Source organism: Aythya ferina (assembly GCF_964211825.1).
Source record: "Aythya ferina genome assembly, contig: HAP1_SCAFFOLD_238, whole genome shotgun sequence".
In the NCBI taxonomy this organism is placed as follows: Eukaryota; Metazoa; Chordata; class Aves; order Anseriformes; family Anatidae; genus Aythya; species Aythya ferina.
In genome coordinates this window covers 79,213-106,317 of record NW_028181299.1, presented here as the reverse complement: position 1 = coordinate 106,317, position 27,105 = coordinate 79,213, and the positions used below count along the sequence as shown (strand labels likewise).

General features: G+C 48.5%; 3 long non-coding RNA genes across 6 annotated transcripts; all 3 read right to left on the bottom strand.

Moving 5' to 3' along the window:
• Positions 1 to 1,049: 1,049 nt before the first annotated feature.
• On the bottom strand, positions 1,050 to 13,121 carry LOC311428999. 4 transcript variants are annotated; one of them, XR_014687992.1, is made up of 9 exons: positions 13,044 to 13,121; positions 12,717 to 12,810; positions 10,287 to 10,481; positions 7,181 to 7,291; positions 7,001 to 7,062; positions 6,667 to 6,727; positions 5,639 to 5,704; positions 5,507 to 5,550; positions 4,329 to 4,357 (listed from the first exon to the last, which is right to left on the bottom strand). It is a non-coding gene; the product is annotated as an uncharacterized lncRNA (long non-coding RNA). The 4 variants fall into 4 exon arrangements; XR_014687993.1 differs by lacking the exons at positions 4,329 to 4,357; positions 7,001 to 7,062; positions 10,287 to 10,481; positions 12,717 to 12,810; positions 13,044 to 13,121 and adding exons at positions 6,248 to 6,324; positions 6,456 to 6,506; positions 7,732 to 7,806; positions 11,944 to 12,036 and having other exon boundaries at positions 4,437 to 5,550; positions 7,181 to 7,247; XR_014687994.1 differs by lacking the exons at positions 4,329 to 4,357; positions 7,001 to 7,062; positions 10,287 to 10,481; positions 12,717 to 12,810; positions 13,044 to 13,121 and adding exons at positions 6,248 to 6,324; positions 6,456 to 6,506; positions 7,732 to 7,806; positions 10,932 to 10,993 and having other exon boundaries at positions 4,437 to 5,550; positions 7,181 to 7,247.
• Positions 13,122 to 15,797: 2,676 nt separating this feature from the next.
• LOC311429000 lies at positions 15,798 to 18,214 on the bottom strand. The gene is made up of 3 exons (XR_014687995.1): positions 18,122 to 18,214; positions 16,291 to 16,408; positions 15,798 to 15,827 (listed from the first exon to the last, which is right to left on the bottom strand). It is a non-coding gene; the product is annotated as an uncharacterized lncRNA (long non-coding RNA).
• A 3,756-nt stretch (positions 18,215 to 21,970) lies between these two features.
• Positions 21,971 to 24,418, bottom strand: LOC311429011. The gene is made up of 3 exons (XR_014688009.1): positions 24,326 to 24,418; positions 22,469 to 22,586; positions 21,971 to 22,005 (listed from the first exon to the last, which is right to left on the bottom strand). It is a non-coding gene; the product is annotated as an uncharacterized lncRNA (long non-coding RNA).
• Between the last annotated feature and the right edge of the window lie 2,687 nt (positions 24,419 to 27,105).

Genomic DNA, 27,105 nt, shown 5'->3' with positions numbered 1-27,105 from the left:
TCCTTGGGCATGATTGGTTCTCAACCGGCTGCGCACGTGCCCAGGCTCATATGAGTTGAGTACGGTACCTCCCCTAGCCCATGACCTCCTAACTGCTCAACATCCACGTGTCCTACCTCACTTAACCATTCCTCCACAATTCCCCCATTTTTATTTTGTGATACAAATACCTTCTCTGTGAGTTGCTCTAGTTTCTTAGTTAGGCAGTTAAAGGTTACATATGCAGCAATTATAATCAATATAATTATAAGTAGAAAGCAAAGTCCCTCTTTAACTAACAAAACCCGTCCACCCATGTTCCCCAAAACAGATTTAAGCCAACCTTCAAACCAACTATCTTGTACTACAATTTTTTGTGTATGATCCCTTAACCATTTCAACTGGTCGTGAATTGACTGACCATGGTCGGAAAGATTAAAGCAACACATTCCTTCTACATCTTCACACCCATGTCCCTGAGCCAAGAACAAGAAATCAATAGGGGCCCTATTTTGCAGCACAGCGTGCCTTAGGCTTTCCGTGTCTTGCGACATTTCAGAAAGAACTTGGGTGGTTACATTTGACTGTTTAACAGCCCAACAAGCAAGCTTATTTATGCTAGCCAAAGCGTGTGCAGTTCCTACAGTCAGAAAAAGATCCATTAAGCAGAGTAATACGGGCAGAGTATGGTGCTAACATTTCACTCAGTTCCTTTGGATCCCCTATCGGGACCCCAAACAAGCATGTTCTGAAAGGGTACATAACATAACACAACTTAACCCTAATAACACTACAATTACTGTAAGCACTTAACGGTAACACAATTAATAGTAAGTAACACAACTTAGTAGTAACACACTTAAACCTAATCACTTGATGGTGATCAAAGGCTGTTCTTGATAGTCGTCGAGGTGTCACAGCCCACGTCATTGTCAGAATGATTATCAGGAACCTCTTCCTGGTCGTCTTCGGCGTGTGCAGATTCTAAAGCTGCTTCAGTCCACTTTGCAGTGATCCACTGGGTACCTGTTTCTGGCACCACTTCAAAATCTCTATAACATTTTATAACATTTTTGCAAGTAACTCTTTAACCACATTTATCACAATACTACATGCAATGATGATTGACACCACAGTGAACAAAATCCTTAATCCCTCTTTGATTAATCCCAGTAACCATCTATGCATTGTTTCAATTATATCAGTGAACCATTGATTGAAAGGATTGATACCATATTGACTCTTTCTCACGTGCTCTTTCAAGAAAGTAATGGATTTGTGAATTGACTCATTACGATCAAAAAGTTTTAAACAGTACGTTCCCTTAAGTTTCTCCAAGTGGCTACTTCGCACAATGACTCCATACTTGTGAAACATGATTTTGCTCGACCAGTACTAATTTCCTATGATTTCAGCCTGCACTATGGCAATAAATGCGCTCTCACTAACACAGTACACAGCACACTCACACACCCAGAGGCCTCTGGCACATCTCACTCTCAATCATACCACAACCTCAATCATACCACACGAATATAATTTAGAATGATAAGCAAACAAACAAGTATTGCCTCTCATTGTGTTCCTCATGAAGTGACTTGCAACACTTTGTTTTAAAACCTTACCCTTACACAAATACTTTCAACACAAAATACCTGGACATTTAAAAATAACACATACAATTAATAACACTCCAGTTAGTATCCCTTTTTCATTGCAAGGTAAACCTCTTATAAAAAGAATGCCAGAGAGAAGCAGCACAGCCGCTGCTGCTTCCATGGTTACATCAGACAGGCTGCAGGGTCCTGATGTCCGTCCCTCTGCTCTGTGCCGACTCACCACACGGTGAGGGTCAGCTGCCGTTCGATTCCGCGGAACTCCGAGCGCAGCACTGCTCGTGGCGGTGACTGAGGGGGGGGGAGGCTCCCACTGCCCCGTAGCCCCCTGAGGCAGCGTTATCGTTCTCACTGAAGGCGGCAGTGGGCAATCCCCAGCTCCAACACTTCCCAGCAATCCCAGTCGCTCTGTAGCGGCAGTAGCGACTCTCTGCTCAGCCTGATGTATAACTAAGGCGTTAGTGACTGCTCTCCAAGGCTTCAATAATTTTTTAGCAGCCTTATTTTCATTAATAACTTCATCAAACAATTTGTCCCCAAATTTACGCCACTCTGTTTGTTCAAAAACTGTATCAGGATTGATAAAACAACCCTGCATTACTCCATATGCTAATAATCCTGGTAAATCCTTTTTGCAGTCTATATCTGAAGTGCTCCGCTTTTCTAAAAAGCATTCGAGCAAAGCATACGCCGATGTCTCTCCATACCTTTATATACGTCGGTTGCAGCCTTTGCAAAGACCTCGGCGGCGCTTCTCCGGCGGGACCCTTTATAGGCTCATCCCGGGTGCGGGGACTCCCTTCCACCTTCCGAGCTGCGGGTGCGGGGACTCCAAGTTTTCGTCCCTTTCACCTTTCAGACCTCGGCGACGCGTGACCGGCGGGATCCTCTCCCGGGTGCGGGGACTCCACGTCCCTTTCACCTTCCCAACACGGGTGAGGGGATTCTTGTCCCTTCCACCTCCTGGGCTGCGTTGCAGGACCGGTTCCTCCCTTATTCCGTCCAACCGTGGCCCAGGATCACCGCCAGCAGTATCCAAATCCCGTTCAGATCGGTCCCTGTTCGGGCGCTATTTGTTGTCGACGGAAGGAAGACAGACACTCAATGAGTGAACAGTGAACTTCAACTTTAATGGATAGCTCAGTCGCCTTTTATCTAGTTCGAACATAATCAACTCATACATATTGCAAAAACTAAGCTCAGGACTGGCTAACACTTTCCTATCTTGTCAGTTAGTTCCTCCCTCTTTTAGCTACTGTCCCGCCTTAAAGACTTTCCCAACCACACAAGGGCATCGTGTCCTTGGGCATGATTGGTTCTCAACCGGCTGCGCACGTGCCCAGGCTCATATGAGTTGAGTACGGTACCTCCCTAGCCCATGACCTCCTAACTGCTCAACATCCACGTGTCCTACCTCACTTAACCATTCCTCCACAACAATCCCCATGCTTTTGCTACAGCTTTGAATATTAAAAGGACAAAATGACCAAGCAAATAGCTGATTTTTTTTTTTTTCATCTGGAATTAGCTCAAGCTTTTATTTACATAGAAAGAAAAGTCTAGGAGCAGAACTGATTACATGCCAAAAAAGAATTCAATTCCATTCCACTCGCAGGAGAAATCACTTACTTCAGTAAGCTGAGAACCAAAAGGCTATGCTGATGTGTTAAAACACATTACAGGACACTGGGTCCAGGCCCTCCGCTGCACCCACTTAAAATCCATCCCTACACTCACCAAGGTGCAACCCCAACCCAAACACAAACACAGCATTTCAGCTTCAACACAGTTTTGGGAACTGGTAGAAAGGACACCTCATCCTCAGCAAGGTGTGCTCAGGCTACACAGTACAGGGCTTTGGGCACCTCTTTGCCTACCAAAGAAGACAGCCATCAGCACCTGCTTTGTTCCGATCCTAAAGGCTAACATCACAGCCCACGTTGCCTGGGACACCTGATAAACAGAAGAGAAAGCAGCCATACCGTTTTCAAGCCGTCCCTGCAGGTATCGCTCCTCGATGATCTGCAACCTCTTCTCAAATCCTCAACCGCTTCTGTGGAGAGCCTGCCATGGCACCTGCAAAGCAAGATGGATACCCTTCGCAGTCACCTTGTGCTACTTGGCAGTTCTGCTCCAATCCAGCTCACAAACAGCCCGCCCTTCTCGTGCTGCTCTTCAGAGTGCAGCTTGGCCCCACTCAGCCTGTGCAACACACCTGCGAAAGAAAAAGAAAAGCATAGGCTGAAGCAGCATCCAAAGACACAGCACAGATAGGACAGTTACTCTCATCTGCTCCCTTACCTCTGCTCCCTCACCTGCCCTCGAGGCAGGTGCTTCCATCTGCTCTCTTAGGCCAGCTACAACACACCCCTGAAATATAAACAGGATTTTTACTGTACTTTGTGCAGTTAAGTAACTGCAGTGACAACTGCACCCCTAAAGTACCTGCTACATCTGTTCTAAAGTACCTGCTACATCGCTCACCTTGCCAAAAGCAGCTATGCTCAAGTCCCGCGTTGTACACTGTTTCACCTTAAACAAATGAGAACAGTCACAAGATAATCATTCAGCGGCCAGCATTAGCACCCATCCCTCAACAACACAAGGAACCCCATTTACAATATTATAATTTCTAAACAGAAGCCCCTTGCCTCAGCACCTCAGAAGTAGATCAAGCCAGTCACCGAGCTGCCTACCAAGTGCTGGACAGTTCCAGAAGGAGCTCTTTTCTGTGACAGGTTCCTCCTAAGTTTTACGCTGTACTGGGGGACAGGATGGAAATAAAAATAAAAATTTCAAAACCCCTTATCTGTAAGCTTTCAGTATTCAACAGACCTCCTCAAGCACACCATTCAAGCACTATGCGAGCAGCTGCTCACAAGCAGATATACTCTCCCCCCCCACACACATCTGCCAAACACCACAGAGATGACTTTGCCAGCTGCCCTTCAGTACGTGCCCAGAGGTAGACCGGATGCCTTTGCCAAAACACTCCCGACAATGTATTAGCACACCCATGCACTACCACGTTAGCTGTCATCACTAACTGCCAGGCAGGACAGCTCCAGACCAAACACATACACACACAGCCACGCCACAAACACTACAAACAAAACACACAACACAAGGCGCAAGAAAAAGTGACCCCCGGAGGGAAGCCCTATGGCAACAGCAAGTCACAACAGGTGCTCTGCACCAGACCCTAGAGGAGACTCAAATGTCACGACACGCGACTGGAAGCAACTGCCAGAACTGGGATGATGGAGGCCGAAAAAGCCTGCCTTCAAGACAACAGACCAGAAGGATGGGGACTGAAAACCCCATAAGACAACGCTTAGGAAATCAATTCCCAACAAGAGCTCCTGATGCGGCCCAGATGACTTCTGCAAGAGTGAGGATGGAAACAGACGCGATCTCAAACCGAATATGATGCACGAGACCTGAAACAGACCTGCTCTTTAAGCAGTGACTGCAACACAAGAAGTGCTCTGATCAGAGTCATGATGACAAAACATGCATTGAGGCCCTTCAGCACCACTACCAAGTCGCCTGTCTGGTCAGTCCAGTGTCAAAAGCTAGGAGGATATCAAGACCCGAGAAGCACAGAACAGACATCGCAGAAGCAACACAAGACAGACAAACAGAAGGAAACTGTCCTGCCTGGCGCACGCACTCACGCTACAAAATAATCCCGCTGCTTCTATTAGCCTGGTGACCCAGCCACAAGCAGCCTGAACGTGACCCAGCCTGAACCACCCTCACCGTGGAACCAAGTCTAGTCAGCCAGCTGGCTCCATGCTGCTCTGACTCCCAGCTCCCATTAGCCACCCCAGATATGCAAATACCAGGTGCCCCCCAGCTTAGCTCTCAGGTTGCTGCATGGTAAAGTCCCTCCGCTTCAAGAAACGCACAGGCACTGATTGTCATCTTAGTCAATTGCCAGGCTCATCATCAGCTGCAAAAACAGAGTACCAGCATTCACTAGGACGCCAGCCCCATTGCTCACCTTCTCCACAATGCTGACCACTACTGATGCAACATACGATTGTGCTCACGTGTTCCTCTCCGAGTCCAAGCTCCAACAGTGCAGCCAGTGTCATCCACACCACCTGGGAAAACAAAGGGATTAAATGATCGTTGCGTTCACAACACGTCACCCAATGGTGGTTTTTTTTTGTTATTGTTGGTTTTTTTTTGTGTGTGTGTGTTTCCTTTATTTATTTTTTTTTTTGGTCTGCTTTAGCTCAACAGCATGCAGAGTGCAAACAAGAAAACTGGGGTGTTTCTAGAAGCAACAATCCCCACGCTTTTGCTGCAGCTTTGAATATTAAAAGGACAATACGACCCAGCAAGTAACTGGAACTTTCTTACCTGGAATTAGCTCAAACTTTTCTTCACATTGAAAGAAAAATCTAGGAGCAGAACACATTATACACCAACAAAATTAATTCCATTTCATCCCCAGAAAAAAAAAAAATCACATACTCTCATCCCCTCCTGTACCTCAGCCGCTTGCCTACCCCACGTGGCACACGCTTCCATCTGTTCTCTTTACCCACTTATAGCACCTCTAAAAGACAAACTGGAATTTTACTCTATTGGCTGTAGGAAAATAACTGCAGTGACAACCGCGCCCCAAAAACAACAGTTACCTCTGCTCATCACGCACCAGAGTCACTGCAGAGGCAGCTCGGGTCAAGACGTCCTGCACTGCGCACTGCGTTTCAGCCTGAACAAAAGGAAAAACACAGGCAGAAGATAAACATTCAGCTGACAGCAGTAGCACCCATCCCTCAACAACAAAAGGGACCCCATCTTTAGTTTTATCCTTTCAAAACAGCAGGCCACTTGCCTCTGTACCTGCAAATTAGGTCCAAGCTTGAAAGGAGCGGCCAGCATCACCCACGCCACCTGGGAACACAAAAGGACACAATGACCACTGTGCTTGCAAGCAACCACCTGCCACACTGCTCCTCTATCCCACACAGCCTCACCTCGGACCCTCACAGGGAAACACCTGAGCGTCTTCCCTTCGCTTCGGATAAGGGATGACCAGGCTGACAACACTCACCTTCCCTCAGTGCTTCGTGACAGGAGGATTTCCCTTCCCTGTCCACGACTGCACAAAGCACCTGCAGACACAAGAGAAACGCACACTCTGAGGTACTTCAGAGCTACAGCATACCTGCTGCAATACCTCTCTCTTCCCAGCTCCTGTACTTCAGCTGCTCACCAGCTCTAACTCAGATTCTTCGCTCACAGTGCCACAGCAAACTCTGCCTGGGCCACACAACACACACTACACAAGCTACAATGGCTAAGACACACAAACTGGAACATTCCCACCCAATAATCAATCGCGTCGCATAGGAAGGCTGCCGCACACTCCTAGAAACCAAACCTACCAGTCCTGAGCAGCTCCCCACCTCCTCCTGCCAACCACGCTCAGCACACACACTATTTGCCCCTCAAAAAATAAAAGCTTAGAATATACACACACACAAAAAAAAACACTATCTGAGATCCATAAATGCCAAAAAGACGTGCACGCACAGCAGCCCCTGCAGAGGTAATCACAGACTTACCCTTTGCAGAGGAAAGAGCAGACTCTGATACAACCCTGCTCAGGCTCTTGGTAATGCTGCATCTACACTGCCAAGCCACATGTAGCATGAAATGAAGCTGGTTTTAGTCCTCTGGAAAATTACACAAGTAGGTTTATACATCTAGAGATTAAAATATAGCTCAAAAAAAGAAGAGCATCCCACCATCAAAAAAAAAAAAAAAAAAAAAAAAGAGCCAGCAACCTCTACTAAATATTCCTCTGTTAAGTGAATTCCAAGCACTTAGAAATCCGGAAATCCATAGACTCCAGCCTGCCTAGAGAACCCTGCAACTGACTGAAGGAAAACAAAACACTTACCTCAAAGAGCAGCCCAGGCAGAAGGAGCTCTCTGATGTCATGCCTGGGGCTCATATACCATTTGGCCCCGCCCAATATCCAAACCCTATCACCTGGAAAAGGGGAGGGACAAAGCACAAGGAAGTAGGAGCAGAGCAGGAGGAGCAGTAGCTGTTTTTTTTTTTGTTTTGTTTGTTTATTTGTGTTTTTTTTTTTTTTTTAAATCTGCTTTACCTGAACATCATGCAGAGAACAGACAAGAGACCTGGGGTGTTTCTAGAAGCAACAATCCCCATGCTTTTGCTGCAGCTTTTAATATTAAAAGGACAACACGACCAGTCAAGTAACTGGAACTTTTTCAAATGGAATTACGTCAAACACGTTCATTATCACTTGCAAAAACAGTGAACCAGCAATCACTAGCATGCCAGAGTGTTGTTGACGGAAGGAAGACAGGGACACTCAATATGAGTGATATGATCAGCAAGCTTCGATTTATTGGATAGCTCAGACGCCTTTTATTCCTTAACATATAATTAGCTCATACATATTACAAAAGTTAAGCTCATGATTGGTCCCCCTACGTCCTTATCTTATCAGCTTCTTCCTCATCCTTTCGAACGAAATAACACAGTCGGTACTTTCCCAAACCGCCAACGGATATTGCGTCCTTGTGTCTGATTGGCTCAGACAAGTTGTGTGCGATGTTTGTCCAACTCGTAAAGATTCAGCTGTTTTATGTCTACGTGACCTATCTCAGTTAACCATCCCTCTACAATTCCCCCATTTTTATTTTGGACTACTAATACCTTTTCTGTGACTTGTTCAAGCTTCTTAGTTAAGCAACCAAAAATTATTCGCGCAGCTATTTTTATCAATATAACTATAAGCAGAAAGCGAAATCCCTCTTTGATTAGACTCACTAACCAGTTAGACAGACCCCCAAAGATGGACTGCAACCAATTGTCAAGCCAACTAGGTTGTACTGTAATTTTCTTTGTGTGCTGCATCAACCATTTCAACTGGTCATGAATCGATTGACCATGATCTGAAAGATTGAAACAACACATTACTTCAAAATCTTCACATCCATATCCTTGCGCTAAAAGCAAAAAATCAATTGCAGCCCTATTTTGTAACACAACATGCCTAAGACTATCCATATCTTGTGCCATTTCAGTAATAATTTCAGTTGTTACATTTGATTGCTTAACAGCCCAACAAGCAAACTTATTAACGCTAGCCAAAACATGTGCAGTTCCCACTGCTGGAACTAATGAAGCAAATATTCTCTCAGCAGCGCCCCATAATTCTACACCATCATCACAGTCAGAACCTAAAGTCTTAAGAGCTCGTTTGGATCTCTGCGACAAGCTCTGGTTCCGGAGACTGTATAAGTCCGGGGCGAACAATGTGAGTCGCCCTAGATAACATGGACCCCCAAACGCGTTGGCAGGTATTCCTTGCCATGCACGATCCCCGCAAATCAAAAACATGCCAGGTGGCAGAGCCTTTGCAGTGTCATTATTCCACATCGGATTGTTATTAGATTTTGCTTCAGCTCCCAAAGCCCCCAGTCCTTGACTCCATACTTGTGAAATATGATTTTGCTCGACCGATCGCAACTAGTCCTGCTAGTTGCTTACAATCGACTCCCCATTTTTCTAAAAAGCACTGTAATGAATCTAGGACTACGTCGTCCTTCATTTTCCTATGATTTTTTTGCCGGCACTAATTTCCTATGATTTCAGCCTGCACTATGGCAACCTGCACTATGGCAATAAGCACGCTCTCACTAACACAGTACATAGCACACTCGCACACACACAGCACAATTGCACACCCAGAGGCCTCTGGCACATCTCAATCTCAATCATACCACAACCTCAATCATACCACGAGAATATAATTTAGAATGATAAGCAAACAATACGTGCGGCCAATATAATTTAGAATCATAACCCAACAAATAAGTATTGTCTCTCATTGTGTTCCTCGTGAAGTGACTTGCAACACTTTGTTTTAAAACCTTACCCTTACACAAATACTTTCAACACAAAATACCTGGACATTTAAGAATAACACATACAATTATTAACACTTCAGTTAGTATTCCTCCAACAGCTGAAAACATACTGTTTGTCTGCAGCTTCAGGAGATCTTTGCTCCTGTGGTGAGCAGCTGAGAGTGGAGTCCCCTCCGAGCAAAAACGCTCAGGGTGCACCTAGGGGCGTCCACGCTGCAGCCGATCCCCGCAGCCGAGCAGTGTCTCCTCAAGTCTGCCGGTGGTCATTTGGCAGTGTAATCTGCATCTCTGCACTCCTGCCCCGCAATAGAGCTAAGTTGTCATCACTAATCCATAGAATGTGGCAACCCCACAGAATCTTATCCAGAAACATAGTTATAACACCGATCTGGGGACGAATAGTCTTTTTTGCATTGCAAGATAAACCTCTTATAAAATGAATGCCAGAGAGAAGCAGCACAGCCGCCGCTGCTTCCATGGTTACATCTGACAGTCTGCAGGGTCCTGATGTCCACCCCTCTGCTCTGTGCCGACTCACCACACAGTGAGGGTCAGCTGCCGTTGTCCACTGATGCCTCTGGTCTACTGTAGCAACTCGATCTCGGATGTCCCGCATCGCACCGCGATTACTTCAATTTCCCGCGTCCCTCCGCAATTCCTTTTTCCGCGTCCCTCCGCAATTCGTTTTTACAGTCTATACCCTGCGTGCTCTGCTTTTCAAAAAAGCACTTGAGCAGATCATACGTCGCTTGTCTCTCCATACCTTTGTTTACGTCAGCGCTGTTGCAGCCTTTGCAAGACCTCGGCGACGCGTGGCCGGCGGGACCCTCTATAGGTGCTCCCGGGTGCGAGGATTCAGCATTTTCATCCCTTCCACCTCCTGAGCTGCATTGCAGGACCTGTTTCCTTCCCTTATTCCGTCGATCCGTGGCTCGCAGGTTCACCGCCAGCGGGGTCCCTGTTCAGGCGCCATTTGTTGTCGACAGAAGGAAGACAGGGACACTCAATATGAGTGATCAGCAAGCTTCGATTTATTGGATAGCTCAGACGCCTTTTATTCCTTAACATATAATTAGCTCATACATATTACAAAAGTTAAGCTCATGATTGGTCCCCCTACGTCCTTATCTTATCAGCTTCTTCCTCATCCTTTCGAACGAAATAACACAGTCGGTACTTTCCCAAACCGCCAACGGATATTGTGTCCTTGTGTCTGATTGGCTCAGACAAGTTGTGTGCGATGTTTGTCCAACTCGTGAAGATTCAGCTGTTTTATGTCTACATGACCTATCTCAGTTAACCATCCCTCTACACCAGATCTAATACCCACCTCCTGCACAACACTCGCTACTACTGATGCAACATACAGTTGTGCAATACCTCTCTGTTCCCAACTCCTTTATCTCACCTGCTCAGTAGCTCCACCTGAGAAATGGGCCCGGGCGGCGCCGCGCCGAAATGGGCCCGGGCGGCGCCGCGCCGAAATGGGCCCGGGCGGCGCCGCGCCGAAATGGGCCCGGGCGGCGCCGCGCCGAAATGGGCCCGGGCGGCGCCGCGCCGAAATGGGCCCGGGCGGCGCCGCGCCGAAATGGGCCCGGGCGGCGCCGCGCCGAAATGGGCCCGGGCGGCGCCGCGCCGAAATGGGCCCGGGCGGCGCCGCGCCGAAATGGGCCCGGGCGGCGCCGCGCCGAAATGGGCCCGGGCGGCGCCGCGCCGAAATGGGCCCGGGCGGCGCCGCGCCGAAATGGGCCCGGGCGGCGACCCTGCTCAGTCTCTTGGCAGTACTGCATTTATGCGGTCAAGAAACCGTACCCCACGGTTTCCCAAAAACAACGTACCTGGCAACCCCTCATAAACATACCTCAAATATGTGAATTTCATGCACATAAAGCCTAGAAGGCTTTATGGTCTAACGACTCGACAGACAGCAAACACACAGGCAAAAGCTCCAGAAATACAATAAACTGTCCCTAAACCTGAAACAGAATACCCCTTACATGCCCAATGCTGCCATTTTCAGATACACGCTCACACAGGGAGCTTCAATGATACATTTCTCCTAAACCCTGCTCCATCACTTTGCCACCAAGGTTGTGACTTTGATAAGATTTGACATATAGGCAAAGACTCACAAAAAAAAACGTAATTCTGCAAAAATCATAAGGGACCCAGAAACACAAAGCAAACACACAAAGTAACATCACCATACTATCCGTAACACTGCTATAACTACTACTCACCTGAGGAAGAGCTGCATGCAATACAGGCACCTACTACTAGATTGCTTTACAATGACAGATCCTGCCAGTTGCAACCTCAAAAAGATAGGAGTACTGGTTTCTACTTGAAAACGCATCAGTCCATAGACTGACCCACCTAAAGAACCCTCCAAACAACTGAAGGAAAACCAAAGCACTTACCCCAAAGTGCAGCCCAGGCAGAAGGAGCTCTCTCATGGCATACCTGCAACTCAGTTACCATTAGGTCCCACCTGGAACCTGAAGCCAATCACCTGGGAAAGTGCAAGGGGAAAGCACAAAAAAGCAGAAAGAGGAGGAGGAGCAGCTGTGGTTTTATTAACTTCTTTATATGGCTTAGCTCAACAGCATGCAGAGCGCAGACAAGAGAACTGGGGTGTTTCTAGAAACAAAAATCCCCATGCTTTTGCTACAGCTTTGAATATTGAAAGGAAAATACAAACAAGCAACTCTTTTTTTTTTTTTTCCACCTGGAATTACCTCAATCTTTCATTTACAAAGAAAAATCTAGGAGCAGAATAGATTACATGCCAAAAGAAGAATTCGATTCCATTCCACTCGCAGGAGAAATCACTTACTTCAGCAGGCTATCTGAGAACCAAAAGGCTATGCTGATGGGTCAAAACACACTACAGGACACTGGGGCCGGGCCCTCCGCTGCACCCACTTAAAACCCATCCCTACACTCACCAAGGTGCAACCCCAACCCAAACACAGACGCAGCATTTCAGCCTCAACACAGTTTTGAGAACTGCTGGAAAGCAAGCTTCATCCTCAGCGAGGCATGCCCAGGCTACACAGGACAGGGCTGCGGGCAACTCTTTGCCTACCGAAGAAGACCGCCATCAGCACCTGCTTTGTTCCGATCCTAAAGGCTAACATCACAGCCCACGTCGCCTGGGACACCTGATAAACAGAAGAGAAAGCAGCCATACCGTTTTCAAGCCGTCCCTGCACGTGTCGCTCCTCGATGATCTGCAACCTCTTCTCAAATCCTCAACCGCTTCTGTGGAGAGCCTGCCATGGCACCTGCAAAGCAAGACCCTTCGCAGTCACCTCGTGCTACTTGGCAGTTCTGCTCCAATCCAGCTCACAAACAGCCCGCCCTTCCCGTGCTGCTCTTCAGAGTGCAGCTTGGCCCCACTCAGCCTGTGCGACACACCTGTGAAACAAAAAGAAAAGCATAGGCTGAAGCAGCATCCAAAGACACAGCACAGATAGGACAGTTACTCTCATCTGCTCCCTAACCTCTGCCCCCTCACCTGCCCTCGAGGAAGATGCTTCCATCTGCTCTCTTAGGCCAGCTACAACACACCTCTGAAATATAAACAGGATTTTTACTGTACTTTGTGCAGTTAAGTAACTGCAGTGACAACTGCACCACTAAAGTACCTGCTAGATCTGCTCATCGCTCACCTTGCTAAAAGAAGCTGTGGTCAAGTCCTGTGTTGTACACTGTGTTTCAGCTTTAGCAAATGAAAACGGTCACAAGATAATCATTCAGCTGCCAGCATTAGCACCCATCCCTCAACAACAGAAGGGACCCCATTTACAAATTATCCTTTCAAAACAGCAGCCCCCTTACCTCAGCACCTCAGAAGTAGATCAAGCTAGTCACCGAGCTGCCTACCGAGTGCTGGACAGTTCCAGAGGGAGCTCTTTCCTGTGAGCAGTTCCTACTAAGGTACACACTCTACTGGGGACAGGAAAGATATAAAAATAAAAGTTTCAAAACCCCGTATCTGTAAGCTTTCATGATTCAACAGTGCACTGTTCAAGCATTATGGGAGCAGCTGCTCGCAAGCAGCTCAACTCTGCCAAATCCACATCTACCAACCTCCAGAGATGACTGTGCCAGCTGCCCTTCAGTACGTGCCCAGATGCAGACCGGATGTCTTCGCCAAAACACTCCAGACAATGTATTAGCACACCCATGCACTGCCATGTTAGCTGTCATCACTAACTGCCAGGCAGGACAGCTCCAGACCAAACACATACACACACAGCCACGCCACAAACACTACAAACAAAACACACAACACAAGGCGCAAGAAAAAGTGACCCCCGGAGGGAAGCCCTATGGCAACAGCAAGTCACAACAGGTGCTCTGCACCAGACCCTAGAGGAGACTCAAATGTCACGACACGCGACTGGAAGCAACTGCCAGAACTGGGATGATGGAGGCCTAAAAAGCCTGCCTTCAAGGCAAGAGACCAGAAGGATGGGGACTGAAAACCCCATAAGACAACGCTTAGGAAATCAATTCCCAAGCAAGAGCTCCTGATGCGGCCCAGATGACTTCTGCAAGAGTGAGGATGGAAACAGATGCGATCTCAAACCGAATAGGATGCACGAGACCTGAAACAGAACTGCATTTCAAGCAGCGACTGCAAGACAAGAAGTGCTCGGATCAGAGCCACGATGACAAAACAAGCACTGAGGCCCTTCAGCACCGCTACCAAGTCGCCTGTCTGGTCAGTCCAGTGTCAAAAGCTAGGAGGATATCAAGACCCGAGAAGCACAGAACAGACGCTGCAGAAGCAACACTACAAGACAGACGAACAGAAGGAAACTGTCCTGCCTGGCGCACGCACTCACGCTACAAAATAATCCCGCTGCTTCTATTAGCCTGGTGACCCGGCCACAAGCAGCCTGAACGTGACCCAGCCTGAACCACCCTCACCGTGGAACCAAGTCTAGTCAGCCAGCAGGCACCATGCTCCTCTGGCTCCCAGCTCCCATTAGCCACCCCAGATATGCAAATACCAGGTGCCCCCCAACTTAGCTCTCAGGTTGCTGCATGGTAAATTCCCTCCGCCTCAAGAAATGCACAGGCACTGGTCGTCATCTTAGGCAATTGCCAGGCTCATCATCAGCTGCAAAAACAGAGTACCAGCATTCACTAGCATGCCGGTCATGATGCCCACCTTCTCCACAATGCTGACTACTGCTGATGCAACATACAACTATGCTCACCTGTTCCTCTCCAAATCCAAGCTCCAACAGTGCAACCAGTATCATCCACACCACCTGGGAAAACAAAGGGATTAAATGATCGTTGCGTTCACAACACATCACCCAATGGTGGTTTTTTTTTTGTTATTGTTGTTTTTTGTGTGTGTGTGTGTGTTTCCTTTTTTTTTTTTTTTGGTCTGCTTTAGCTCAACAGCATGCAGAGTGCAAACAAGAAAACCGGGGTGTTTCTAGAAGCAACAATCCCCATGCTTTTGCTGCAGCTTTGAATATTAAAAGGACAATACGACCCAGCAAGTAACTGGAACTTTCTTACCTGGAATTAGCTCAAACTTTTCTTCACATTGAAAGAAAAATCTAGGAGCAGAACACATTATACACCAACAAAATTAATTCCATTTCATCCCCAGAAAAAAAATCACATACTCTCATCCCCTCCTGTACCTCAGCCGCTTGCCTACCCCACGTGGCACACGCTTCCATCTGTTCTCTTTACCCACTTATAGCACCTCTAAAAGACAAACTGGAATTTTACTCTATTGGCTGTAGGAAAATAACTGCAGCGACAACCGCGCCCCAAAAACAACAGTTACCTCTGCTCACCACGCACCAGAGTCACTGCAGAGGCAGCTCGGGTCAAGACGTCCTGCACTGCGCACTGCGTTTCAGCCTGAACAAAAGGAAAAACACAGGCAGAAGATAAACATTCAGCTGACAGCAGTAGCACCCATCCCTCAACAACAAAAGGGACCCCATCTTTAGTTTTATCCTTTCAAAACAGCAGGCCACTTGCCTCTGTACCTGCAAATTAGGTCCAAGCTTGAAAGGAGCGGCCAGCATCACCCACGCCACCTGGGAACACAGAAGGACACAATGACCACTGTGCTTGCAAGCAACCACCTGCCACACTGCTCCTCTATCCCACACAGCCTCACCTCGGACCCTCACAGGGAAACACCTGAGCGTCTTCCCTTCGCTTCGGATAAGGGATGACCAGGCTGACAACACTCGCCTTCCCTCAGTGCTTCGTGACATGAGGATTTCCCTTCCCTGTCCACGACTGCACAAAGCACCTGTAGAGACGAGAGAAAAGCACACTCTGAGGCACCTCACAACCACAGCGTACCTGCTGCAATACCTCTCTCTTCCCAGTTCCTTTACTTCAGTTGCTCAACAGCTCTAACTCAGATTCTTCGCTCACAGCGCCACAGCAAATTCTGCCCGGGCCACACAACATACGCTACACAAGCTACATTGCTTAGGACACACAAGCTGGAACGTTCCCGCCCAACAATCAGTCGCATCGCACAGGATGGATGCCGCATACTCCTAGAAACCAAACCTTCCAGTCCTGAGCAGCTCCCAACCTCCACCTGCCTACCACGTTCAGCACACTAACTGTTTACCCCTCAGAAAACCAGAAACTTAGAACATACACACACACAAACAACAACAACAAAAAAAAAAACACAACTCCACAAACGCCAAAAAGACATGCACACACAGCAACCCCGGCAGCAGTAATCACAGACTTACCCTTTGCAGATGAAAAAGGGGACTCTGATACAACCCTGCTCAGGCTCTTGGTAATGCTGCATCTACGCTGCCAAGCCACATGTAGCATGTAATCAAGCTGGTGTAACTCTCCAGGGGACTAAAACAAGTGGTTTTAAACATGCAGAGATTAAAATACATCTCAAAAACAGGAGAATATGCGGCCATCCTAAAAAAAAGTGAGCCAGCAGCCTCTACTAAATATCCCTCTAATTCAAGCACTTAGAGATCTAGAATTCCAACCACTTAGAAATCCAGAAATCCATAGACTCCAGACTGCCTAGAGAACCCTGCAACTGACTGAAGGAAACACAAAGCACTTACCCCCAAAGAGCAGCCCAGGCAGAAGGAGCACTCTGATGCCATGCCTGGGGCTCATATACCTTTTGGCCCCGCCCAGCACCCAAACCCAATCACCTGGGAAATGGGAGGGGCAAAGCACAAGAAAGTAGAAATAGAGCAAGAGAAGTAGCTGTTTTTCTTTTTGTTTCTTTTTTTAAATAAACTTTATCTCAAAAGCATGCAGAGAGCAGACCAAATATTTGCAGTGATTCTAGAAGCAAAAACCGCCTTTGGCTTATTCTGCAGGTTTTAATATTGAATTGACAATATCACCAAGCTAATAACTGAAACTTTTTGAACTGGAATTACTTTAAACAGGCTCATCCCCATCTGTAAACACAGAGAACCAGCATTCACTACCATGCAAGCCCTAATACCCATGTCCTGCACAACGCACACTACAACTAATGCAACATACCATTGTGCAATACTTCTCTGTTCCCGGTTCCTTTACCTCACCTGCTCAGTAGCTCCACCTGAGTAATGGGCCCGGGCGGCGCCGCGCCGAAATGGGCCCGGGCGGCGCCGCGCCGAAATGGGCCCGGGCGGCGCCGCGCCGAAATGGGCCCGGGCGGCGCCGCGCCGAAATGGGCCCGGGCGGCGCCGCGCCGAAATGGGCCCGGGCGGCGCCGCGCCGAAATGGGCCCGGGCGGCGCCGCGCCGAAATGGGCCCGGGCGGCGCCGCGCCGAAATGGGCCCGGGCGGCGCCGCGCCGAAATGGGCCCGGGCGGCGCCGCGCCGAAATGGGCCCGGGCGGCGCCGCGCCGAAATGGGCCCGGGCGGCGCCGCGCCGAAATGGGCCCGGGCGGCGACCCTGCTCAGTCTCTTGGCAGTACTGCATTTATGCGGTCAAGAAACCGTACCCCACGGTTTCCCAAAAACAACGTACCTGGCAACCCCTCATAAACATACCTCAAATATGTGAATTTCATGCACATAAAGCCTAGAAGGCTTTATGGTCTAACGACTCGACAGACAGCAAACACACAGGCAAAAGCTCCAGAAATACAATAAACTGTCCCTAAACCTGAAACAGAATACCCCTTACATGCCCAATGCTGCCATTTTCAGATACACGCTCACACAGGGAGCTTCAATGATACATTTCTCCTAAACCCTGCTCCATCACTTTGCCACCAAGGTTGTGACTTTGATAAGATTTGACATATAGGCAAAGACTCACAAAAAAAAACGTAATTCTGCAAAAATCATAAGGGACCCAGAAACACAAAGCAAACACACAAAGTAACATCACCATACTATCCGTAACACTGCTATAACTACTACTCACCTGAGGAAGAGCTGCATGCAATACAGGCACCTACTACTAGATTGCTTTACAATGACAGATCCTGCCAGTTGCAACCTCAAAAAGATAGGAGTACTGGTTTCTACTTGAAAACGCATCAGTCCATAGACTGACCCACCTAAAGAACCCTCCAAACAACTGAAGGAAAACCAAAGCACTTACCCCAAAGTGCAGCCCAGGCAGAAGGAGCTCTCTCATGGCATACCTGCAACTCAGTTACCATTAGGTCCCACCTGGAACCTGAAGCCAATCACCTGGGAAAGTGCAAGGGGAAAGCACAAAAAAGCAGAAAGAGGAGGAGGAGCAGCTGTGGTTTTATTAACTTCTTTATATGGCTTAGCTCAACAGCATGCAGAGCGCAGACAAGAGAACTGGGGTGTTTCTAGAAACAAAAATCCCCATGCTTTTGCTACAGCTTTGAATATTGAAAGGAAAATACAAACAAGCAACTCTTTTTTTTTTTTTTCCACCTGGAATTACCTCAATCTTTCATTTACAAAGAAAAATCTAGGAGCAGAATAGATTACATGCCAAAAGAAGAATTCGATTCCATTCCACTCGCAGGAGAAATCACTTACTTCAGCAGGCTATCTGAGAACCAAAAGGCTATGCTGATGGGTCAAAACACACTACAGGACACTGGGGCCGGGCCCTCCGCTGCACCCACTTAAAACCCATCCCTACACTCACCAAGGTGCAACCCCAACCCAAACACAGACGCAGCATTTCAGCCTCAACACAGTTTTGAGAACTGCTGGAAAGCAAGCTTCATCCTCAGCGAGGCATGCCCAGGCTACACAGGACAGGGCTGCGGGCAACTCTTTGCCTACCGAAGAAGACCGCCATCAGCACCTGCTTTGTTCCGATCCTAAAGGCTAACATCACAGCCCACGTCGCCTGGGACACCTGATAAACAGAAGAGAAAGCAGCCATACCGTTTTCAAGCCGTCCCTGCACGTGTCGCTCCTCGATGATCTGCAACCTCTTCTCAAATCCTCAACCGCTTCTGTGGAGAGCCTGCCATGGCACCTGCAAAGCAAGACCCTTCGCAGTCACCTCGTGCTACTTGGCAGTTCTGCTCCAATCCAGCTCACAAACAGCCCGCCCTTCCCGTGCTGCTCTTCAGAGTGCAGCTTGGCCCCACTCAGCCTGTGCGACACACCTGTGAAACAAAAAGAAAAGCATAGGCTGAAGCAGCATCCAAAGACACAGCACAGATAGGACAGTTACTCTCATCTGCTCCCTAACCTCTGCCCCCTCACCTGCCCTCGAGGAAGATGCTTCCATCTGCTCTCTTAGGCCAGCTACAACACACCTCTGAAATATAAACAGGATTTTTACTGTACTTTGTGCAGTTAAGTAACTGCAGTGACAACTGCACCACTAAAGTACCTGCTAGATCTGCTCATCGCTCACCTTGCTAAAAGAAGCTGTGGTCAAGTCCTGTGTTGTACACTGTGTTTCAGCTTTAGCAAATGAAAACGGTCACAAGATAATCATTCAGCTGCCAGCATTAGCACCCATCCCTCAACAACAGAAGGGACCCCATTTACAAATTATCCTTTCAAAACAGCAGCCCCCTTACCTCAGCACCTCAGAAGTAGATCAAGCTAGTCACCGAGCTGCCTACCGAGTGCTGGACAGTTCCAGAGGGAGCTCTTTCCTGTGAGCAGTTCCTACTAAGGTACACACTCTACTGGGGACAGGAAAGATATAAAAATAAAAGTTTCAAAACCCCGTATCTGTAAGCTTTCATGATTCAACAGTGCACTGTTCAAGCATTATGGGAGCAGCTGCTCGCAAGCAGCTCAACTCTGCCAAATCCACATCTACCAACCTCCAGAGATGACTGTGCCAGCTGCCCTTCAGTACGTGCCCAGATGCAGACCGGATGTCTTCGCCAAAACACTCCAGACAATGTATTAGCACACCCATGCACTGCCATGTTAGCTGTCATCACTAACTGCCAGGCAGGACAGCTCCAGACCAAACACATACACACACAGCCACGCCACAAACACTACAAACAAAACACACAACACAAGGCGCAAGAAAAAGTGACCCCCGGAGGGAAGCCCTATGGCAACAGCAAGTCACAACAGGTGCTCTGCACCAGACCCTAGAGGAGACTCAAATGTCACGACACGCGACTGGAAGCAACTGCCAGAACTGGGATGATGGAGGCCTAAAAAGCCTGCCTTCAAGGCAAGAGACCAGAAGGATGGGGACTGAAAACCCCATAAGACAACGCTTAGGAAATCAATTCCCAAGCAAGAGCTCCTGATGCGGCCCAGATGACTTCTGCAAGAGTGAGGATGGAAACAGATGCGATCTCAAACCGAATAGGATGCACGAGACCTGAAACAGAACTGCATTTCAAGCAGCGACTGCAAGACAAGAAGTGCTCGGATCAGAGCCACGATGACAAAACAAGCACTGAGGCCCTTCAGCACCGCTACCAAGTCGCCTGTCTGGTCAGTCCAGTGTCAAAAGCTAGGAGGATATCAAGACCCGAGAAGCACAGAACAGACGCTGCAGAAGCAACACTACAAGACAGACGAACAGAAGGAAACTGTCCTGCCTGGCGCACGCACTCACGCTACAAAATAATCCCGCTGCTTCTATTAGCCTGGTGACCCGGCCACAAGCAGCCTGAACGTGACCCAGCCTGAACCACCCTCACCGTGGAACCAAGTCTAGTCAGCCAGCAGGCACCATGCTCCTCTGGCTCCCAGCTCCCATTAGCCACCCCAGATATGCAAATACCAGGTGCCCCCCAACTTAGCTCTCAGGTTGCTGCATGGTAAATTCCCTCCGCCTCAAGAAATGCACAGGCACTGGTCGTCATCTTAGGCAATTGCCAGGCTCATCATCAGCTGCAAAAACAGAGTACCAGCATTCACTAGCATGCCGGTCATGATGCCCACCTTCTCCACAATGCTGACTACTGCTGATGCAACATACAACTATGCTCACCTGTTCCTCTCCAAATCCAAGCTCCAACAGTGCAACCAGTATCATCCACACCACCTGGGAAAACAAAGGGATTAAATGATCGTTGCGTTCACAACACATCACCCAATGGTGTTTTTTTTTTTGTTATTGTTGTTTTTTGTGTGTGTGTGTGTGTTTCCTTTTTTTTTTTTTTTGGTCTGCTTTAGCTCAACAGCATGCAGAGTGCAAACAAGAAAACCGGGGTGTTTCTAGAAGCAACAATCCCCATGCTTTTGCTGCAGCTTTGAATATTAAAAGGACAATACGACCCAGCAAGTAACTGGAACTTTCTTACCTGGAATTAGCTCAAACTTTTCTTCACATTGAAAGAAAAATCTAGGAGCAGAACACATTATACACCAACAAAATTAATTCCATTTCATCCCCAGAAAAAAAATCACATACTCTCATCCCCTCCTGTACCTCAGCCGCTTGCCTACCCCACGTGGCACACGCTTCCATCTGTTCTCTTTACCCACTTATAGCACCTCTAAAAGACAAACTGGAATTTTACTCTATTGGCTGTAGGAAAATAACTGCAGCGACAACCGCGCCCCAAAAACAACAGTTACCTCTGCTCACCACGCACCAGAGTCACTGCAGAGGCAGCTCGGGTCAAGACGTCCTGCACTGCGCACTGCGTTTCAGCCTGAACAAAAGGAAAAACACAGGCAGAAGATAAACATTCAGCTGACAGCAGTAGCACCCATCCCTCAACAACAAAAGGGACCCCATCTTTAGTTTTATCCTTTCAAAACAGCAGGCCACTTGCCTCTGTACCTGCAAATTAGGTCCAAGCTTGAAAGGAGCGGCCAGCATCACCCACGCCACCTGGGAACACAGAAGGACACAATGACCACTGTGCTTGCAAGCAACCACCTGCCACACTGCTCCTCTATCCCACACAGCCTCACCTCGGACCCTCACAGGGAAACACCTGAGCGTCTTCCCTTCGCTTCGGATAAGGGATGACCAGGCTGACAACACTCGCCTTCCCTCAGTGCTTCGTGACATGAGGATTTCCCTTCCCTGTCCACGACTGCACAAAGCACCTGTAGAGACGAGAGAAAAGCACACTCTGAGGCACCTCACAACCACAGCGTACCTGCTGCAATACCTCTCTCTTCCCAGTTCCTTTACTTCAGTTGCTCAACAGCTCTAACTCAGATTCTTCGCTCACAGCGCCACAGCAAATTCTGCCCGGGCCACACAACATACGCTACACAAGCTACATTGCTTAGGACACACAAGCTGGAACGTTCCCGCCCAACAATCAGTCGCATCGCACAGGATGGATGCCGCATACTCCTAGAAACCAAACCTTCCAGTCCTGAGCAGCTCCCAACCTCCACCTGCCTACCACGTTCAGCACACTAACTGTTTACCCCTCAGAAAACCAGAAACTTAGAACATACACACACACAAACAACAACAACAAAAAAAAAAACACAACTCCACAAACGCCAAAAAGACATGCACACACAGCAACCCCGGCAGCAGTAATCACAGACTTACCCTTTGCAGATGAAAAAGGGGACTCTGATACAACCCTGCTCAGGCTCTTGGTAATGCTGCATCTACGCTGCCAAGCCACATGTAGCATGTAATCAAGCTGGTGTAACTCTCCAGGGGACTAAAACAAGTGGTTTTAAACATGCAGAGATTAAAATACATCTCAAAAACAGGAGAATATGCGGCCATCCTAAAAAAAAGTGAGCCAGCAGCCTCTACTAAATATCCCTCTAATTCAAGCACTTAGAGATCTAGAATTCCAACCACTTAGAAATCCAGAAATCCATAGACTCCAGACTGCCTAGAGAACCCTGCAACTGACTGAAGGAAACACAAAGCACTTACCCCCAAAGAGCAGCCCAGGCAGAAGGAGCACTCTGATGCCATGCCTGGGGCTCATATACCTTTTGGCCCCGCCCAGCACCCAAACCCAATCACCTGGGAAATGGGAGGGGCAAAGCACAAGAAAGTAGAAATAGAGCAAGAGAAGTAGCTGTTTTTCTTTTTGTTTCTTTTTTTAAATAAACTTTATCTCAAAAGCATGCAGAGAGCAGACCAAATATTTGCAGTGATTCTAGAAGCAAAAACCGCCTTTGGCTTATTCTGCAGGTTTTAATATTGAATTGACAATATCACCAAGCTAATAACTGAAACTTTTTGAACTGGAATTACTTTAAACAGGCTCATCCCCATCTGTAAACACAGAGAACCAGCATTCACTACCATGCAAGCCCTAATACCCATGTCCTGCACAACGCACACTACAACTAATGCAACATACCATTGTGCAATACTTCTCTGTTCCCGGTTCCTTTACCTCACCTGCTCAGTAGCTCCACCTGAGTAATGGGCCCGGGCGGCGCCGCGCCGAAATGGGCCCGGGCGGCGCCGCGCCGAAATGGGCCCGGGCGGCGCCGCGCCGAAATGGGCCCGGGCGGCGCCGCGCCGAAATGGGCCCGGGCGGCGCCGCGCCGAAATGGGCCCGGGCGGCGCCGCGCCGAAATGGGCCCGGGCGGCGCCGCGCCGAAATGGGCCCGGGCGGCGCCGCGCCGAAATGGGCCCGGGCGGCGCCGCGCCGAAATGGGCCCGGGCGGCGCCGCGCCGAAATGGGCCCGGGCGGCGCCGCGCCGAAATGGGCCCGGGCGGCGCCGCGCCGAAATGGGCCCGGGCGGCGCCGCGCCGAAATGGGCCCGGGCGGCGACCCTGCTCAGTCTCTTGGCAGTACTGCATTTATGCGGTCAAGAAACCGTACCCCACGGTTTCCCAAAAACAACGTACCTGGCAACCCCTCATAAACATACCTCAAATATGTGAATTTCATGCACATAAAGCCTAGAAGGCTTTATGGTCTAACGACTCGACAGACAGCAAACACACAGGCAAAAGCTCCAGAAATACAATAAACTGTCCCTAAACCTGAAACAGAATACCCCTTACATGCCCAATGCTGCCATTTTCAGATACACGCTCACACAGGGAGCTTCAATGATACATTTCTCCTAAACCCTGCTCCATCACTTTGCCACCAAGGTTGTGACTTTGATAAGATTTGACATATAGGCAAAGACTCACAAAAAAAAACGTAATTCTGCAAAAATCATAAGGGACCCAGAAACACAAAGCAAACACACAAAGTAACATCACCATACTATCCGTAACACTGCTATAACTACTACTCACCTGAGGAAGAGCTGCATGCAATACAGGCACCTACTACTAGATTGCTTTACAATGACAGATCCTGCCAGTTGCAACCTCAAAAAGATAGGAGTACTGGTTTCTACTTGAAAACGCATCAGTCCATAGACTGACCCACCTAAAGAACCCTCCAAACAACTGAAGGAAAACCAAAGCACTTACCCCAAAGTGCAGCCCAGGCAGAAGGAGCTCTCTCATGGCATACCTGCAACTCAGTTACCATTAGGTCCCACCTGGAACCTGAAGCCAATCACCTGGGAAAGTGCAAGGGGAAAGCACAAAAAAGCAGAAAGAGGAGGAGGAGCAGCTGTGGTTTTATTAACTTCTTTATATGGCTTAGCTCAACAGCATGCAGAGCGCAGACAAGAGAACTGGGGTGTTTCTAGAAACAAAAATCCCCATGCTTTTGCTACAGCTTTGAATATTGAAAGGAAAATACAAACAAGCAACTCTTTTTTTTTTTTTCCACCTGGAATTACCTCAATCTTTCATTTACAAAGAAAAATCTAGGAGCAGAATAGATTACATGCCAAAAGAAGAATTCGATTCCATTCCACTCGCAGGAGAAATCACTTACTTCAGCAGGCTATCTGAGAACCAAAAGGCTATGCTGATGGGTCAAAACACACTACAGGACACTGGGGCCGGGCCCTCCGCTGCACCCACTTAAAACCCATCCCTACACTCACCAAGGTGCAACCCCAACCCAAACACAGACGCAGCATTTCAGCCTCAACACAGTTTTGAGAACTGCTGGAAAGCAAGCTTCATCCTCAGCGAGGCATGCCCAGGCTACACAGGACAGGGCTGCGGGCAACTCTTTGCCTACCGAAGAAGACCGCCATCAGCACCTGCTTTGTTCCGATCCTAAAGGCTAACATCACAGCCCACGTCGCCTGGGACACCTGATAAACAGAAGAGAAAGCAGCCATACCGTTTTCAAGCCGTCCCTGCACGTGTCGCTCCTCGATGATCTGCAACCTCTTCTCAAATCCTCAACCGCTTCTGTGGAGAGCCTGCCATGGCACCTGCAAAGCAAGACCCTTCGCAGTCACCTCGTGCTACTTGGCAGTTCTGCTCCAATCCAGCTCACAAACAGCCCGCCCTTCCCGTGCTGCTCTTCAGAGTGCAGCTTGGCCCCACTCAGCCTGTGCGACACACCTGTGAAACAAAAAGAAAAGCATAGGCTGAAGCAGCATCCAAAGACACAGCACAGATAGGACAGTTACTCTCATCTGCTCCCTAACCTCTGCCCCCTCACCTGCCCTCGAGGAAGATGCTTCCATCTGCTCTCTTAGGCCAGCTACAACACACCTCTGAAATATAAACAGGATTTTTACTGTACTTTGTGCAGTTAAGTAACTGCAGTGACAACTGCACCACTAAAGTAACTGCTAGATCTGCTCATCGCTCACCTTGCTAAAAGAAGCTGTGGTCAAGTCCTGTGTTGTACACTGTGTTTCAGCTTTAGCAAATGAAAACGGTCACAAGATAATCATTCAGCTGCCAGCATTAGCACCCATCCCTCAACAACAGAAGGGACCCCATTTACAAATTATCCTTTCAAAACAGCAGCCCCCTTACCTCAGCACCTCAGAAGTAGATCAAGCTAGTCACCGAGCTGCCTACCGAGTGCTGGACAGTTCCAGAGGGAGCTCTTTCCTGTGAGCAGTTCCTACTAAGGTACACACTCTACTGGGGACAGGAAAGATATAAAAATAAAAGTTTCAAAACCCCGTATCTGTAAGCTTTCATGATTCAACAGTGCACTGTTCAAGCATTATGGGAGCAGCTGCTCGCAAGCAGCTCAACTCTGCCAAATCCACATCTACCAACCTCCAGAGATGACTGTGCCAGCTGCCCTTCAGTACGTGCCCAGATGCAGACCGGATGTCTTCGCCAAAACACTCCAGACAATGTATTAGCACACCCATGCACTGCCATGTTAGCTGTCATCACTAACTGCCAGGCAGGACAGCTCCAGACCAAACACATACACACACAGCCACGCCACAAACACTACAAACAAAACACACAACACAAGGCGCAAGAAAAAGTGACCCCCGGAGGGAAGCCCTATGGCAACAGCAAGTCACAACAGGTGCTCTGCACCAGACCCTAGAGGAGACTCAAATGTCACGACACGCGACTGGAAGCAACTGCCAGAACTGGGATGATGGAGGCCTAAAAAGCCTGCCTTCAAGGCAAGAGACCAGAAGGATGGGGACTGAAAACCCCATAAGACAACGCTTAGGAAATCAATTCCCAAGCAAGAGCTCCTGATGCGGCCCAGATGACTTCTGCAAGAGTGAGGATGGAAACAGATGCGATCTCAAACCGAATAGGATGCACGAGACCTGAAACAGAACTGCATTTCAAGCAGCGACTGCAAGACAAGAAGTGCTCGGATCAGAGCCACGATGACAAAACAAGCACTGAGGCCCTTCAGCACCGCTACCAAGTCGCCTGTCTGGTCAGTCCAGTGTCAAAAGCTAGGAGGATATCAAGACCCGAGAAGCACAGAACAGACGCTGCAGAAGCAACACTACAAGACAGACGAACAGAAGGAAACTGTCCTGCCTGGCGCACGCACTCACGCTACAAAATAATCCCGCTGCTTCTATTAGCCTGGTGACCCGGCCACAAGCAGCCTGAACGTGACCCAGCCTGAACCACCCTCACCGTGGAACCAAGTCTAGTCAGCCAGCAGGCACCATGCTCCTCTGGCTCCCAGCTCCCATTAGCCACCCCAGATATGCAAATACCAGGTGCCCCCCAACTTAGCTCTCAGGTTGCTGCATGGTAAATTCCCTCCGCCTCAAGAAATGCACAGGCACTGGTCGTCATCTTAGGCAATTGCCAGGCTCATCATCAGCTGCAAAAACAGAGTACCAGCATTCACTAGCATGCCGGTCATGATGCCCACCTTCTCCACAATGCTG